The following is a 16858-nucleotide window of genomic DNA, read 5'->3' on the forward strand; positions in this document are numbered from 1 at the left end:
TCAGAATTTCAGAGAGAAATGCACTGTAACCAGCATGTACAACCTTTGCTGCCTTCCTTCCTTAAATAAGGGCAATAATTGCCACCAGTTTTTCAAAGAATGAATGACCTCACTAATAGAACTCCAGACTGCTATTATTTTGAACATGCCCCTTTCAATTAGTGATTCAATTACACAGAATCAGCAGCATGCATGTCATGACTGTTGGGTCTGTTGGGTTTCTATTACTCTACTACACCTGCTAGTAAATTATTTGCCATGTAGAAATATAATTTCTGCCAAAAACAGTGATTGATCAGGTTAGTGATGTCTGACTGCTATTATTTTGAACAAAACTGTATATGTACCAAAATGGAAACAAAGCTGTATAGGACACCGGGACAAAACAGGGATCGGCTTTGGTCGGGTCTCTGCTATGGTAACCAGGAAATGATGACCTGACACCACTTCAGGTTTACCTGAATGTCATTAGCGCCATCTTTAAAAAAATCAACAGCATTCAAAAACACAGATCTTGGTGTTCTGAATGCTTTTGAGGGCAGAGGAGAGATTGGGGTGTTATAGATCCCCCCCATAAAGAGGACCTGTCATGTGCCTATTGCTGTCACAAGGAATGTTTACATGCCTTGTGAGAGTAATAAAAGTGATACAAATAAAAAAAATGAATCGCTTCCGCACCGCCCTATAGCAGAAATACTACTACAGGGCGGCATAGATGCGCAAAATCACGTATATATTCATGATTTTGCAGTTCCGGGTAGGTGGCGCGAGCGTGGTCTCGGCCCTGGCACAAGGCGATCTCCGAGTATTACCGCTGGGGGAGAGACCTGTATGTAAACAATACAGATCTCTGCCCTGTCAGCTCCTGCACACTGCTTTGTATGGCTCTGCATAGCAGAGCCATACAAAGCAGTGTGCGTACAGTGCAAGACACATACACAGCACACATAGTAAAACAGCTTTGTAAACAAAACAGTTCTCCTCCCTGTCAGCTTGTTCACACTGCTTTGGATGGCTCTGCACAGCACAGCCATGCAAAGCAGAGTGCTTACAGTGAACCACCAAGCAACAGTGTATTAAAAAAAAAATAAGTTAATTAACCTATATTACTAACCTATAATCTAAATGAACCAACCGCGCTATAGTCGAAAGAAGTCTACAGCGCGGTTGTCTAGTTCTGGGAGGGTGTCCATGGACGTTCTCCCAGAACACGCCCCCTGCGGAGCACAACCAGCGCCGCTGGTGATCCCTGTGTCCTACAGACACAGCTGATCACGTGCTGTGGTAAAAGGCCAATTACAGCACCCTTTTACCACGTGATCAGCTGTGTTCAATGACACAGCAGATCACCAGGTAAATACAGTTGCCTGTTATTGGCTGTACTTTCCTCACACTGTCACAGCGTGAGGAAAATACTGTTGATAACCGGCAATTGTCAGAGAAGAGATTGGCACTGATCATCTATCCCTGGACCTATCCCTGCCACCTCATCAGTGCCCATCAGTGCTGCCTATCTGTACCCATCAGTGCTGCCTATCAGTGCAGCCTCAACAATGCTTATCAGTGAAGGAGAAAGATTACCTGTTTGCAAAATTTTATAATAAAAAAAAAGAAAAACTTTTTCTTTTTCAAATTTTTTGCTCTTTTTTTGTTTATAGCGCAAAAAAAAAAACAATACAAAATAAACCACAAGAAGAAAGCTCTATTTTTGTGAAAAAAATTATAAAAATTTCATCTGGCTACAGTGTTGCATGACCGCGCAATTGTCATTTAAAGTGCAACAGCGCTGAAAGCTGAAAAATGGCCTGGGCAGGAAGGGGGTATAAGTGCCCAGTAGGCAAATGGGTAATTAATCATGAAAAAAAAGTTAAAGTGCCCTGTCCCTATGTGCTCGCATGAAGAGGCGAACGCACATGTCGGCCCCACACACGTTCAAACAGCAATCGTCCCACACATGTGATGCATCGCTGCGAATGTCAGATCCTGGGCAGTAATTCTAGCACCAGACCTTCTCTGTAAACCTAAAGTGGTAAGCTGTAAAGGCTTTTAAAGCTTCCCCTATTGATAGTAAAAGTTATGTTGTTTGTCACCATTGCACAGGCGTGCGCAATTTTAAAGCATGACATGTTTGGTATCTACAGTATTTACCTGGCGCAACATCATTTCTTATATTTTTACAGAAAAATGGGTTACGTATTGTGTTTTTTTGCATTAAAAATAAAAAAGTGTATTTTTTCTAAAATTGCATTTGCAAACTGCTGCGCAAATACCAAGTGACATAAAAAATGGCAAAACCCACCAATTTATTCTCAAGGCAGGGCCTCTGCTTTAAAAATATGTAATATTTGGCAGCTCTAATTTTCTAGCCAAAAATACTGATTGTTAGGTTCCATGTACACGGGGCACTTCTGAACGATGGAAATTGACTGCTGGAAAACGTAGGCTAAAAAAAGTCTGTTTAGCTGCATTTGCATACCGTGTTTATGTGCGTTTGCGTTTATGCGCGTTTTTTAAAGATAACCTCAGGAGATCTTCCAAAATGCCCAGAATGCACTGAAAAACAGTAAAAAATTTACAATTTCAGACATTTTGAGAGAAATAGAGAGAGCAGAAGCAGGAAGAGCAGTATTTGTTGAGATTACCTGTCTTTTTTTTTGTGGTGTTTGGATGTGTTCCATCTCATTTCTGTGCAGAAATTATTGCAGCAGTGTCTAACATATTTTCTTTCATGCAAAAGCTCAAAGTATGGTGTACCAGGTCCATTTGAGTACCGGGAAAATGCTTTGCATGCATTCTTCATGATGAAAAAAGGCTCTGGACAGCATCTGGAAATGGAAGAGTTAAAAAAAATTTCCAAATGCAAACACTTATAAACGCGGTTAGCCGCATTTACAAGCATTTGAAACGCTGATAAAATCTACTCCGGAACGCAAGTTTGGTGCCTTAAAAAAAACAACTGTAAACTGAACTGCCTGTAAACTACATACGTGTCCTTTTATCATGCAGGGGTAAATGACCGCTGCTCAGTTCTCCGGCATTCTCAGAGAAGACAGTTCTCCTCTGAATGCCTTTTTATGAAGCGGTGTAGATAACTTCTCCGAATGAAGGGAAAAGCAATCTAAATGTTTTCAATGCTGGAAAATGGCTGCTTTTAGTACAATTTTATTTATTTATTTCAGGTACTTATATAGCGCTGTCAGTGCTTTATATACATATATTGTACATTCACATCAGTCCCTAACCCTCAAGGGGCGTACAATCTAAGGTCCCTAACTCACATTCATACATACACATACTAGGGCCAATTTAGAGCGGAGCCAATTAACCTACCAGCATGTCTTTGGAGTGTGGAAGGAAACTAGAGAACCCGGAGAAAACCCACGCAGGCACAGGGAGAACATGCAGACTCCAGGCAGGTGGTGCCGTGGTTGGAATTTGAGCCAGCGACCCTAGTAATGCCAGGCAGAAGTGCTAACCATTTAGCCACTGTGCTGCCCAATCTTGTGAGATTACAGTCAGAGATCAAACACCGTTCACTAAACAGAGGTAAATTATCGCTGCTTTGTTTGTGGTTCCTCCAATTCTCCAGTTCTGAACTGGAGAATCTGGAGGGAGAACACAGATCGCCAGTGAAGGGCTGACATCGCTTCTTCATACACTGGCCGTCTGTGTGCTGAGATGATCAGCGGTGAACATGTTCTCCGCTGATCATCTATTTCATAAACCACTAATGATCGGAGATCAGCAACGATTCTCAGGATCACCGCTGATGTTTCCTAAACCACTAATGATCGGAGATCAGCAACGATTCTCAGGATCACCGCTGATGTTTCCTAAACCACTAATGATCGGAGATCAGCAACGATTCTCAGGATCACCGCTGATCTGTTTCATAGACCACTAATGATCGGAGATCAGCAACGATCCTCAGGATCACCGCTGATGTTTCCTAAACCACTAATGATCGGAGATCAGCAACGATTCTCAGGATCACCGCTGATCTGTTTCATAGACCACTAATGATCGGAGATCAGCAACGATCCTCAGGATCACCGCTGATCTGTTTCATAGACCACTAATGATCGGAGATCAGCAACGATCCTCAGGATCACCACTGATCTCTTTCATAAAAGGACACCATAGAGCACATGGACACATAGGAAAACATTAGGGAGAGTTCAGGGGCTGCTGAATAAAAACACGCAGAAAAGCTCCTGGACGTGAGTTTATCATCAGCAGTGTACATGAGCCTGGAAACAAACGGCCAGAAATGGCCTGGAGCGAGGTCGGCCGCTCTCTACACCCTTGTTGCTGCGGTTTGTTTTGGACATATTGGTGGCGTTGCAATATGTTTTATTTTAGCCCAAAAAGTGTGTGTTCGTCACACGGGCCCAGAGAAACACCCGCCACGCGTCTATCTGCCTCCATCCTCTCATCATTACTTCGAGAAATCTGTTTTGTGGGGGGGGGGGGGAGAGGGAAATGAGCGCATGGCCGATAAGCAGGAATGCGGAAGTAGAAGCGCGCCCCTTGCCGGCACAACAGCTTCTCCCGCCTGACACCAGATAACAATGTACAACGTGCAGCAAGTGTCTGTGTGCTCCTCCCCCCCGAGCCCCGCTCCCAGACCACGTTGGGAAGGTGAAATCGGGGAGATTTGCGGTTGTCTCTTGAAGAGGGCGGTGAGTATAATGCAATGACTATAGTGGGTGTTAGAAGACATGCAACGTACGGTTCTATCTAGATAACGGCAGTGTTTGGGGGAGGGGTGACCGGTGCGAAGGACTACTAGGTGTACAGTTGTTGTACATGGACTCCTGCGTGACATCACCCCCATAACATTGATAATCTGGTTATTATTATACAGGATTTATATAGTGACAACAGTTTGCTCAGCGCTTTACAATTATAACGGGAGACAATACAGTTCAATACAAGGGGGTTAGGAGGGCCTGGTCCTTGGAGCTTACAATCTAACTATAACATCTGAAAGTCTGTGGGCTATATTAACCTCTTCACACCGGCCACACACAAATGTGCGGCCTCCCAGCATCTAGCGGCTGCACATGTGCGTGCAATTAAAAAAGGATATATGTGCCAAGAGCGCACGCCCTGTGCGCTCCCAGCACGCATGTCCAGTACTCACGGAAAAGTCACGATCTCCTCTTTCGATCGAGACCTTTCCCGATCATGTGATGGTGCGTCACATGACCCTAAACCCAGCCCTGCCTCCTGGCTTCTGGAACCCTTAAAGGGCTTGGAGGTGCCAGTGTGAAAGGGTTAATCACTTGTCCTCCTGAGGATTTACCCCCCCCCCCTCCCCCCTGACCAGGCCTTTTGTGATAGGGCGCTGCGTTACCATAACTGAAAATTACGCGGTTTGTCCTTTTTTTTTTTCCCCCCACATAAATAGAGCTTTCTTTTGGTGGTATTTGATCACCTCTGCGGATTTTCATTTTTGTGGTATAAACAAAAAAAGACAGACAATTCTGAAAAAAACCCAAACCAATCTATTTTATTTTCTGCTATAAAACATATCCAGTAAGGAAAAAAATTAAAAAACTATTTTCTTCATAAATTTAGAGCAAAATGTATTCTGTATATTTTTAGTAAAAAAAAAAAATCCCAATAAGTGTATATTGATTAGTTATTGTGTCTACAATCTCTGGTACGTGTACTTGAATTTTTCTTTCTTTTTGTTAATACTAGTAATGGCGGCAATCAGCAGGCTTGCATCTGAGCCACTACCATGTGTGTCCATTCACACACAGAGCTTGTGGCCTGGCCTCCTCTCTCCTTATTGGCTCCAGCTGCTTTCTCAACCAATGAGGAGGAAGATTCCCCAGAGAGCTGAGGATCTCGTGAACAACGTTGGATACTGATAGGGCTCAGGTAAGTATTAGGGGGGCTGAGGGGCTGCTGCACACAAGGTTTTTATCGTCATGTATAGAATGCCTTTACAGCCACTTAAAAAAAAAAAACTAAACTAAAAAAACCGCCAGTGCTCTTGGCAGAAAATAACATATTTTTGAGCAATTTTTGCACTAGTGTTTAGGAGGTGTGTGTTTTTTTTTTTTTTTTTTTCTGCCAGAAAACTGCTCTCAAAAACAGTGTTTTTTTTTTCCTATCTCTAAATGCTGAGCTTAAAGCAGAGCTCCACCCAAAAGGGGAAGTTCCGCTTTAAGCCTTTGTCCTCCACTCCTCATTAAGGATTGGCACCCGAATTTGACAGGTACCCACTTCCGCTGCGATTGTGTAGGTGATCAGAAGCAGAAGTTGTCCTCCCTGTGTCTTCTGGGATACATGACCGGTCCCAGAAGACTACGGGGCCATTCACAAAGCACAGCACTTCTCGTGCTTTCGCAGTGGGCACCCGGTTGTGAAACCGCAAGCTGTCAGAGCCGGGTGCCCACACTGAAGATGCTGGTGCCAGTGAGAGAAGACTGCCGGTGAATCCAGCTGTAGTGAGGACACCGCTGGACCAAGGGACAGGTAAGTGTCTGTATTTTAAAAGTCAGCAGCTACAGCTACTGTAGCTGCTGACTTTTATTTTTTTATTTTTTTTTTGGTATAACTGCTTTAAAATATGCCTCTGAATTTCCCAGTGTGCATGAACAGATTAACAGTTGCTTCTACATACAAAACTCTAAACTCTAGAAGCAGCATTTTAAAACTTTCACAAAGTACAATGCTAATAATCCAACAATTAATGTGCACAGCGCTGATAATACCCAAGCTTCAACTCAAAAAGTACCAAATTAATACTATCATTAAAGATAAACAAGTAAAAAAAAGTCATTGAACTCACACAAGTGTGAAATGTCTGCAGTGATTGCTGAAAAGAAACAAAATATCCAATGACAATGAAGTATTCATATGCCTTGTGTAGGGATATCTAATAAATGCAGTGTACTAGATGGTTTATGTACGTGAATCCAAACAGTAATAGGAAGCATTTAGAAGTGTTAACTGTGCAGTAGCCTGAAAATGTACCTTTTTGTTTGTAATTCTTCGTATGTGAAGGTTCCTAGACTGTCCTGTGATCTACAGCTTCGTATCTGTATACTGTTTATCTACTACAAGAGGTTTAAGGACTTGCTGCCTGTGACTGCTAGTCTCACTAGATTTGGAGCAGGTTTTAGTGACATCTTCCTGTATGACTTTCTCCTTGCTGGAGGCTCTGACATGAGTAAGCAAAGCCTTGCCTCTTCCAAGATGGCCATATTCACATAGAGACACAGTGCAGAACAAAGCATTGTAAGTCACTATTGCGGAAAGATCAGCTGTTGGGAAACCAGACAGACTGGTGACTGGTCTTTTGGCCTCTACCTGCCTTTTGTGGGCACAGCTTCCAGAGTTCAGTTCATCTTTATCAAATGAGCTATAAGAGGTGTCTTTAACAGCTTTTATTGTATGCCAGCATTAGAGAGAATCATACTGTATATTTTGGCATTTGTATTGGTATAAACAGGTGTGATTGTCTTCCCTTCTCCTTATAGCAGACCACTAGTTCCCTATACATCTTTGCTCCATAGCAATTGTTTCCTTATGTACCAGTCTAGCTGTCTCTTCCTCTCTGTAAAGCTTTCTGTTTATCTTCAGCCTGCATGTTCCTCATTCAGTCAGATTTTGAGGAAACACTTGACTCAGGCTCCATGTACACTGCAGCTGATAAACTCACGTTTAGGAGTTTTTCTGCGTTTTTTTTTTTTTTTTTTTTTTTTTTTTTCCCAGCAGCCCCTGAACTCTCCCTAATGTTTTTCTATGTGTCCATGTACACTATATAGTTTACAGTCGTTTTTTTTGAACGCATCAAACTTGCGTTCAGGAGTAGATTTTATCAGCGTTCCAAACGCTTGTAAACGTGTGTAAACGCGTTTCTAAGTGTTTGCATTTGGAAATTTTTTTTTAACTCTTCCATTTCCAGATGCTGTCCAGAGCCTTTTTTGATCATGAAAAATGCATGGAAAGCATTTTCCCGGTACTCAAATGGACCTGGTACACCATACTTTGAGGTTTCGCATGAAAGAAAATGTTAGACACTGCTGCAATAATTCCTGCACAGAAATGATCTGGAACACATCCAAACACCACAAAAAAAAAAAGACAGTTAATGTTAACAAATACTGCTCTCTCTTCTTCTGCTCTCTCTATTTTTCTCAAAATGTCTGAAATAGTTAATTTTATACTGTTTTTTTCAGTGCATTCTGGGCATTTTGGAAGCATTCTGGGCATTTTGGAAGATCTCCTGAGGTTATCTTTAAAAAACGCTTCTAAATGCAAACGCTCATAAAGCTGTATGCAAACGCGGCTAAACAGACGTTTTTTAACCTATGTTTTCCAGCAGTCAGTTTCCATCATTCAGAAGTGTCCTGTGTACATGGAACCTTAAAGATGTCGAAATATGAAGTCTCCTGTGGTCTCCTTCCTCAGCTCTCCCAATGCCTTTCTCTACCTTCCATGTGACCAACTTATAAAGGAAACCGTATAGCCATACAGGTTGTGGTGAAAAGGAATTAAAAAAAAAAAAAAAAACCCTCATAAGGGCCCGTTCAAACTATGTGCATTCATTAGCCTTTTTTATCATAGACAAATGCAGATAACTGAAATGACACAGAAAACAATAGTTTTTTGTGTGTCATGATTACGCCAGAATGCAGTGTTTCTCTGGTTTTTAAATGTAATTACCAGCTTTTTTTTTTCCCCCTTCACTATAGCTCTGAGAATGAGCTGTCATTCTCTCCTCCACTAAGGTCGGGGTCGCTGGGCAATGTCACTGGTTGACATTGTCCTTTGGTTGCCCTTAGTGGAGGGAAGAATGACCGCTCATTCTCAGAGCTATAGTGAAGGGGGGAAAAAAAGCCTGTAATTACATTTTAAAAACCAGCATTGTTTTTAAATGCAATTACCACCTCTTTTTCTCTTCACTACAGCTCAGAGAAGGAGCCGTCATTCTCTCCTCTGCTAAAGGAAACTAAGGGGCGGAGTTGCCCAGTGACCCTGCCCCTTAGTTTCCTTTAGCGGAGGGGAGAATGACGGCTCCTTCACGGAGTGAAAAAATACCCGGTAATTACATTTGAAAACAGTCAATGATATAGGGGCAGCCAGTGAGGGAGCCTGAGTGTATATACTGCTCCCTCACTATAGGCACTGCTCCTCTCCTGCCCCCTACTTGCACACTCTGCCCCCCCGCCCCCTCCCTTCTACAAAGAGGACCTGTCACTCATATACTATCACATAGGGGACTGTTGGTCCCCTATTTGATAGCAATAAAATCATAAGTTAAAAAAATAAATAAAAATACACAATACAAAAAAATGTGAGCCTGCTCACATACGCAGATGTTTCAGTTTTCTGTAAGTGCATTCTGAATTTTCCGTAATGGTTTCGGCACCAGAATCTTCAATTCGGTGCACCACTAATTTTTTTTTTACTTGTAAACAAAAAAGTGCCAGAAAAGGCTTGGTCTTTGTGGCTAATGTATGTCTTTGTGGCTGCTGCTTTGAATAGCTCCACACATTAGATTTCTTATATTGCCTTCAGGAAGATTGGACACTGGCAAAAAATAAAATTGTGGGATAACCTCTTCTACTCCCAGAATGCCTCAGTTTTCCCAGTGTGGAGAATGGATGTCTTTTCTCTTCTCTTGCTCTGCTGAGAAAATTCTAACCTTTTTGCTTGCTACTTTTTTTTTTTTTTTTTTTTTTTTTCTTTTTTTCATTCAAGATTCCTTATTCATTGTTGCAGGAGCTGGTCTATACGTAACCGCTATCCAGATCTTTTCTCAGCCTGACTTTGAAGTGCTGTGCCTGGACCTTGATGGACTGGACATTGCTGGGCTTTGTGGGTTCGAGTTGGAAGGCATCCTGGTGGTTCTCATTATGTCAAATGGTCTAGGCAGCTGTGGTAGTTGGACCTCATGAGGCTTCTGGTAGACTGTCTTCAGGCTGCCCCAGATTGTCCAGATCTTCTTTTGTTCCAAGGACTAGTTTACCACCCTGCTTCTCAGATGCTGGCTTAAAGAACTTGGCTGTTGAATTCTAGGTCCTGAGGTATAGGGACCGCCCTGATTCAGTTATGCCTACATTCTTAATGCTAGGAAGGTGACCAGGAAGACTCCATAGTGCTTCCTGAACATAGCACTGAATACTGTGTGTAGCTGATGCTACTACAGTATGATGCAGTGCTGACAGTGGCAGAATAACTTATATTTAAATATGATGTCCCAAAGAAACTATTTAGAGTGAAAAGAAAAGCTGGACATAGGCTTTAGGTTTTTACCAGATATCGTTAACCTCTAGATTTGTTTTTTTTTTTATATGCCTTTTTAGTCTTTTTTGCTGGTGCCAACCCCTCAGTATCATTGCTTTTGCATGTTCCAGAGTTACAGAATTGTATTGTATCCTGTAATATACGTCTAAGAAAATTTTGTTTTTTTTTTCTTGCTGCTAAAATCTGTTCATTAGGGAACACAAGTCCCTCCCCTCTGTTTTTATAATTCACTCTTATTGCTTGTAACTAAACAAAGGCATGCTGGGAGAATGAGGGATTATACCAGGGGTAGGCAACCTGCAGCTCTCTAGCTGTTGTGGAACTACATTTCCCATGAGGCATTGCAAAGATTACAAAACTGACAGTTACAGCTATGACTTGCAGAGGCATGATGGAACTTGTAGTCCTGTGGCTCACAGGTTGCCTACCCCTGGATTATACTAAGCTGTTCTTTTTCATACATGCTTTACCAGTGTTCAATTCATCTTATTTTCACTGGTGTTTCAGAATACTGTCCTGTGGCATATGACTATGAAATATCTTATGCTTGGTCCACTTTATGGTGTTTTTATTAATGTGCCAAATGTCACTATACAGCTATTAAGCTCTGCACATTAGCCCATGTTTCAGTTAAAGACGTCTGTTCAGGAAGTTTTATCATAGTCCATATTAGAGGTTTAGCAACTGTATTGCCTATGAAATGTGCTGGCTTTGGGCCCTTTGTTTCTTCGGGGATTTTTACAATAAAGCATCCCTGCTCATATGCCAGAAGCTCAGGGAATGACATTGATGTTATTTTCTATCTAGGCTAAGGGAAACGCACAGAGTCACTGCATTAGAACTGCTTACAGTAGATAAAGTAGTTTTCCTTCCTGTTGCTTTTGTAATGTATTAATTCTATGCTGTGACGCTGTCAAATGATGTGTTTATTTCATGCTGTTATACACATTACTATTAGTGTGTGTTGTTACGCAGGTTGTGATGACCATAAGATATATCCTCCTATGTGTTGTGTGATGATAAAAGTGGAGGTTTTGACAGTGCAAGAATATTGCAGTTGGATTTTATTTCTTGGAATGCTGAGTAGATGCTGTATGATGTGCCAGGGCAGCTGTACACTTGGTAGTGTCTCTCACATGCTTAGAAACAATGTTATAAGGCTGGTTGACTGAGCCTGCGTATTGTGTTACTTGCTTTTGGTGTTTGTGCCCGGCTTTATATTACAGCAACCAAACCTGAGCCCTGATGAAGGGGGATCCCTTGGCCCCTGAGACATGTTGGCTACGGTTTCCCATTGGTTGTGAATTCATTATCAAGAATATAGGATATACAGTCAGGTCCATAAATATTGGGACATCGACACAATTCTAACATTTTTGGCTCTATACACCACCACAATGGATTTGAAATGAAACTAACAAGATGTGCTTTAACTGCAGACGGTCAGCTTTAATTTGAGGGTATTTACATCCAAATCAGGTGAACAGTGTAGGAATTACAACAGTTTGCATATGTGTCTCCCACTTGTTAAGGGACCAAAAGTAATGGGACAGAATAATAATCATAAATCAAACTTTCACTTTTTAATACTTGGTTGCAAATCCTTTGCAGTCAATTACAGCCTGAAGTCTGGAACGCATAGACATCACCAGACACTGGGTTTCATCCCTGGTGATGCTCTGCCAGGCCTCTACTGCAACTGTCTTCAGTTCCTGCTTGTTCTTGGGGCATTTTCCCTTCAGTTTTGTCTTCAGCAAGTGAAATGCATGCTCAATCGGATTCAAGTCAGGTGATTGACTTGGCCATTGCAGAACATTCCACTTCTTTCCCTTAAACTCTTTGGTTGCTTTTGCAGTATGCTTTGGGTCATTGTCCATCTGCACTGTGAAGCGGCGTCCAATGAGTTGTGAAGCATTTGGCTGAATATGAGCAGATAATATTGCCCGAAACACTTCAGAATTCATCCTGCTGCTTTTGTCAGCAGTCACATCATCAATAAATACAAGAGAACCAGTTCCATTGGCAGCCATACATGCCCACGCCATGACACTACCACCACCATGGTTCACTGATGAGGTGGTATGCTTAGGATCATGAGCAGCTCCTTTCCTTCTCCATACTCTTCTCTTCCCATCACTCTGGTACAAGTTGATGTTGGTCTCATCTGTCCATAGGATGTTGTTCCAGAACTGTGAAGGCTTTTTTAGATGTTGTTTGGCAAACTCTAATCTGGCCTTCCTGTTTTTGAGGCTCACTAATGGTTTACATCTTGTGGTGAACCCTCTGTATTCACTCTGGTGAAGTCTTCTCTTGATTGTTGACTTTGACACACATACACCTACCTCCTGGAGAGTGTTCTTGATCTGGCCAACTGTTGTGAAGGGTGTTTTCTTCACCAGGGAAAGAATTCTTCGGTCATCCACCACATTTGTCGTCCGTGGTCTTCCGGGTCTTTTTGGTGTTGCTGAGCTCACCGGTGCGTTCCTTCTTTTTAAGAATGTTCCAAACGGTTGTTTTGGCCACGCCTAATGTTTTTGCGATCTCTCTGATGGGTTTGTATTGTTTTTTTCAGCCTAATGATGGCTTGCTTCACTAATAGTGACAGCTCTTTGGATCTCATTTTGAGAGTTGACAGCAACAGATTCTAAATGCAAATAGCACACTTGAAATGAACTCTGGACCTTTTATCTGCTCATTGTAATTGGGATAATGAGGGAATAACACACACCTGGCCATGGAACAGCTGAGAAGCCAATTGTCCCATTACTTTTGGTCCCTTAACAAGTGGGAGGCACATATGCAAACTGTTGTAATTCCTACACCGTTCACCTGATTTGGATGTAAATACCCTCAAATTAAAGCTGACAGTCTGCAGTTAAAGCATATCTTGTTCGTTTCATTTCACATCCATTGTGGTGGTGTATAGAGCCAAAAATGTTAGAATTGTGTCGATGTCCCAATATTTATGGACCTGACTGTATGGTGCTTTGTTCCTTCTGTTCCCATGACTGTTTCCCAGTCTTGTGAGACTTTCCCTCCGAGTTTTTCTAGTGACCTAAATACAAGCTTCAAGAGCTCTTCTTTCTTTCTTTCTTTCTTTCTTTTTTTTTTTTTTTTTCAGAGATGTGAGACCAGCCCATAAATGTATTTGCACCGCATGCCATTCAACGTAAAAATGAAAACACACAAATATCCCTTAGGGGTACATTTTAAGGTGCTACATTTTGCATTGAAGTGAATGGTAGGCAGTGTTCTGAACCCAGGTACCAGGATGCAATTTCTATTCACCATGGCAACCAGGTGCCTGGGATTGGTCTAGCCCTGACCTACACTCAGTGGAATACAATTCCTGGGCCACTAGTATCACAATGGTCCACTAGATGGCAGACTCCTCTGAGCCCAGACCCAGTCACCTGCAAACCTACACCAATAAGTACTGTATATTTTATTAATCATTTTGCATCATTTTCAAACTTAACCCTGTATTCATGTGGGGTCATACTGTAACTATAATCTGTTCCACAAATAGCTGCCATTGTAGAAAGCATAATAAGTTTGTCCTTGCTTAGAAGATTTAAATTGGCTCTGAAGTCTCTGCCTAGTTCCAAACTAGGAATCGCACAGGAATGCGCAACACATTGATTCAGTGCAGTGCGATTTGAGCCCATTCATTTTGAATAGGCTCAAGTTGCACCAACAGTAGTGCATGCACTACGTTTGGCAATATGCTGCAGCCAGATTGCATAGTACTTTTGAACCATGCGATTGTGTGCAGGCAAACTCCCTGTGTTTGCGACCTAAGTTTTGGGTTGTTGTTACCATTTCATTGACACCTGTTGCAGATTGCAAGGTCAGAGCGTTTGGAACGTGGTGTGGGAAATGTGCACAAATCACAGGCTACCCGCACTACTTTTTAGTGTGAACCAGGGCTAAGTGTTCTTTACACTAATGCATTCTATGCATTAAGGTAAAAAAAAACACCCCACTACCTGTCCCACTCTATCTTCTCCTCCCCTCCCCCCCCCCCCCCCCCCCCCCCCCGCCCAAACACTTGCCTCTTGTCATCGATCCAGTGCAGCCCCATCTACAGCACCGCTATTCACTGACTTCCCGGTCTGCAGTATGTGTCTGTGAACATACGCAGCCAGGCTCAGGAGCTTGCCCACACAGGTGCCCCCATATTGCTATGGGGCAACTGCCAGAAGAAAGAGTGGACAGCTCTGGCGGCCTGGACTGCTAAAGAATAAGTAAGGGCCCGCTGTGCAATATTATTGCACAGAGCAGGCAATTAACCTCCTTCCTTTTTTATTAAAGAAAAAAAAAACAGAATGCACAAATCATTTTATTTCTAAACACACAAAGAAAAAAAAGTTGTACATACAAAACATATTCCACATTATTGACTGTAGTTTACCTTTCCTGTGTTTTCAAATGTGGCAGATGAAGGGGAAAGTTTAAATGTACAACCTTTTTGTCAGCTTTAGACTCCTTTCACAAGGCTGGTTTGTTGCGGCCTCCACATTCCTGTGGCAAGAATTTTTGGATGCTTGCTGCAGGAATGACCGGGTTATCCGAATAGCATTTGAAAGGAATTGACTCATCCCTCTCAAGATACACTGACCCCCGTCTGTACCTGGCTTGATCAGTGACTGTCCTCAGGCCTGGAGCCCACTCTGAGACACAGGAAACGCAGACACAAGGTGGTATCTCAGAATGAACTGATTTTATTCTTCTGTGTTTCAGCTTATATATGAAACTTCAAACAATGCATAAAAGTATAGAAGCCAATCAAATATCAGATATGCATAAGCCAATCATATGTGATATACGTCATATTTGAACTTCTAAGCACTTATGGAAATTTCCAAATTCTTAAGAAAAGAAATGTGTATATTTATTTTTAATATATTCAGGATGCGCTTAACCACTAACTTTCAGTTTGATCTGATTAGAAGAAAAAGAGAACTTTGAGTTTAAGAGAGAGAGAGGAAGTTCTTTAGGTTTCTTGAGAATAAGAGACAAAAAAGAGGAACCTTTAAGTTTCTTGTAAAAAGTAACATACAACAGAAAGAGGAAGTTGGTTTTTAAGTTCTTTGAAAGACCTAGAAATACAAGTTTTAACAAATATGAAATAATACTTATTCATAAATGGCAGAACTTAAGCTATCATTAAACAAAATGGCCTTAACTAATTCTTAGCACAAAATGGCGGTACTTTTAGGCTAAAAGACTAATTCCTTCAGCATTGGCTGCTCAGCCCATTTAAACTAATGGTGGGCTGACAGCAGCCGCTTCTGATCGCATGTACTTTGCACACAGCAATTTAGCTGCAGTTCAAACAGATGTCTGAGCCTGGGTGCGGCTGACTGGGAGACGGCTCTAGACAGTAGGAGCGTATTGCAAGAGTAAGACTAGTGTACTACAAAGTTTCAATTTTTGGAAGTCTTAGGCCCCACCAGGTCCGTCTGTCAGTTTTGCAGGCGGATATGATCGGGAGGTCCATTCAGGTGTGTGTGTGTGTGTGTGTGTGTGTAAATGGACTTGTCTGTTTACGCCTGCATACCTCCATTCTGATCCAGTCTGCTAGAAATAAAAAAAAAAAAAAAAAAAAAAGTAAGTATTGCCCCCCCTGACCTTGTCTGGGTTGACTCCTTTCACAGCAGCTGGGTGTAAACATACAGCGGAGTCCGTTTTACATCCAGCCTCCCATTGAGCATAGAGACAATCAACCACCTGCTCTGATCAGTGGACATTTCCTCTGCTGATCAGGGTACGCTCCATGTGAAATGGGGCTTACAGTGCAGTCTAACACACAGAAATTTGAATTGACACCGCATTGAAACAGCACTCGCAGTAGTGCCTGCATACTCTCCAGGATTATGTTCTCTTTTCTCTGTTTCCTTTTTCCCTTCTCTTCTTTCCACCCTAATTTCCATTATGTGTTTGCAATGCACGTATATCCAGTGCATTGTAGTACTGATAACAATTATTTTACAGTGCCTTATGTTAGCATATTGCTGTTATGTCATACTGGCAGCCTGCTGATTGCTCCATAAAAGCACAGAAACACACTAAGTTGTCATGTGCTTTTTTTTCTCCCATCAGCATGTTCCTGTCAGCACATGTGCATGGAGTAGAGAATGTCTGTCTTCTAGTGCTACCCCTTCCACTCCCAGTCTGAGAGCTACTACACAACTGATTGCAGAAGCTGATACCAACACAGATCAGGTACTTATGCTGCTTATATGTAAAACATATATTTAATAATTTTTAAAGAAATACACAAATGCATCAAGGCAATTGTTTGGTTTCTCTATCTGAATGGAGTTCAGCTTTAATAACTACCTTTTGCCCCGATTCCCAGTTTTTTTAGCAGTCTTGGTACTGTGCTCCTGTAGTCTGGGAAATGTATAAGTGTAGCCTGCGCAGAGAACTAATTAATTAGACTGGCTGCAACCAAAACCACAAATGTGTAATGGTGAACAGATATGTGAGTACAAACATAAAAGTTGCTGCGCTGCCTCTACTGAAAAAAATAAATATACCACCCTACTACATATAGATACTGCGTATACTTCAATGCCCT

The 16858-nt window shown here is 41.9% G+C and overlaps 1 long non-coding RNA gene across 1 annotated transcript in view; it reads left to right on the forward strand.

Moving 5' to 3' along the window:
- Window positions 1-4542: 4542 nt before the first annotated feature.
- The window catches only part of LOC149474143 (uncharacterized), a 29815-nt gene continuing 17499 nt past the window's right edge, over window positions 4543-16858 (forward strand). The window contains exons 1-2 of the long non-coding RNA XR_016312013.1: window positions 4543-4682; window positions 16378-16500. This is a non-coding gene — a long non-coding RNA (uncharacterized LOC149474143). The remainder of the gene's footprint in view (window positions 4683-16377; window positions 16501-16858) is intronic.

Source organism: Staurois parvus, unplaced genomic scaffold (genome assembly GCF_062004578.1).
Source record: "Staurois parvus isolate SC_StPar_1 unplaced genomic scaffold, SC_StPar_1.0 ptg000011l, whole genome shotgun sequence".
Lineage (NCBI taxonomy): Eukaryota > Metazoa > Chordata > Amphibia > Anura > Ranidae > Staurois > Staurois parvus.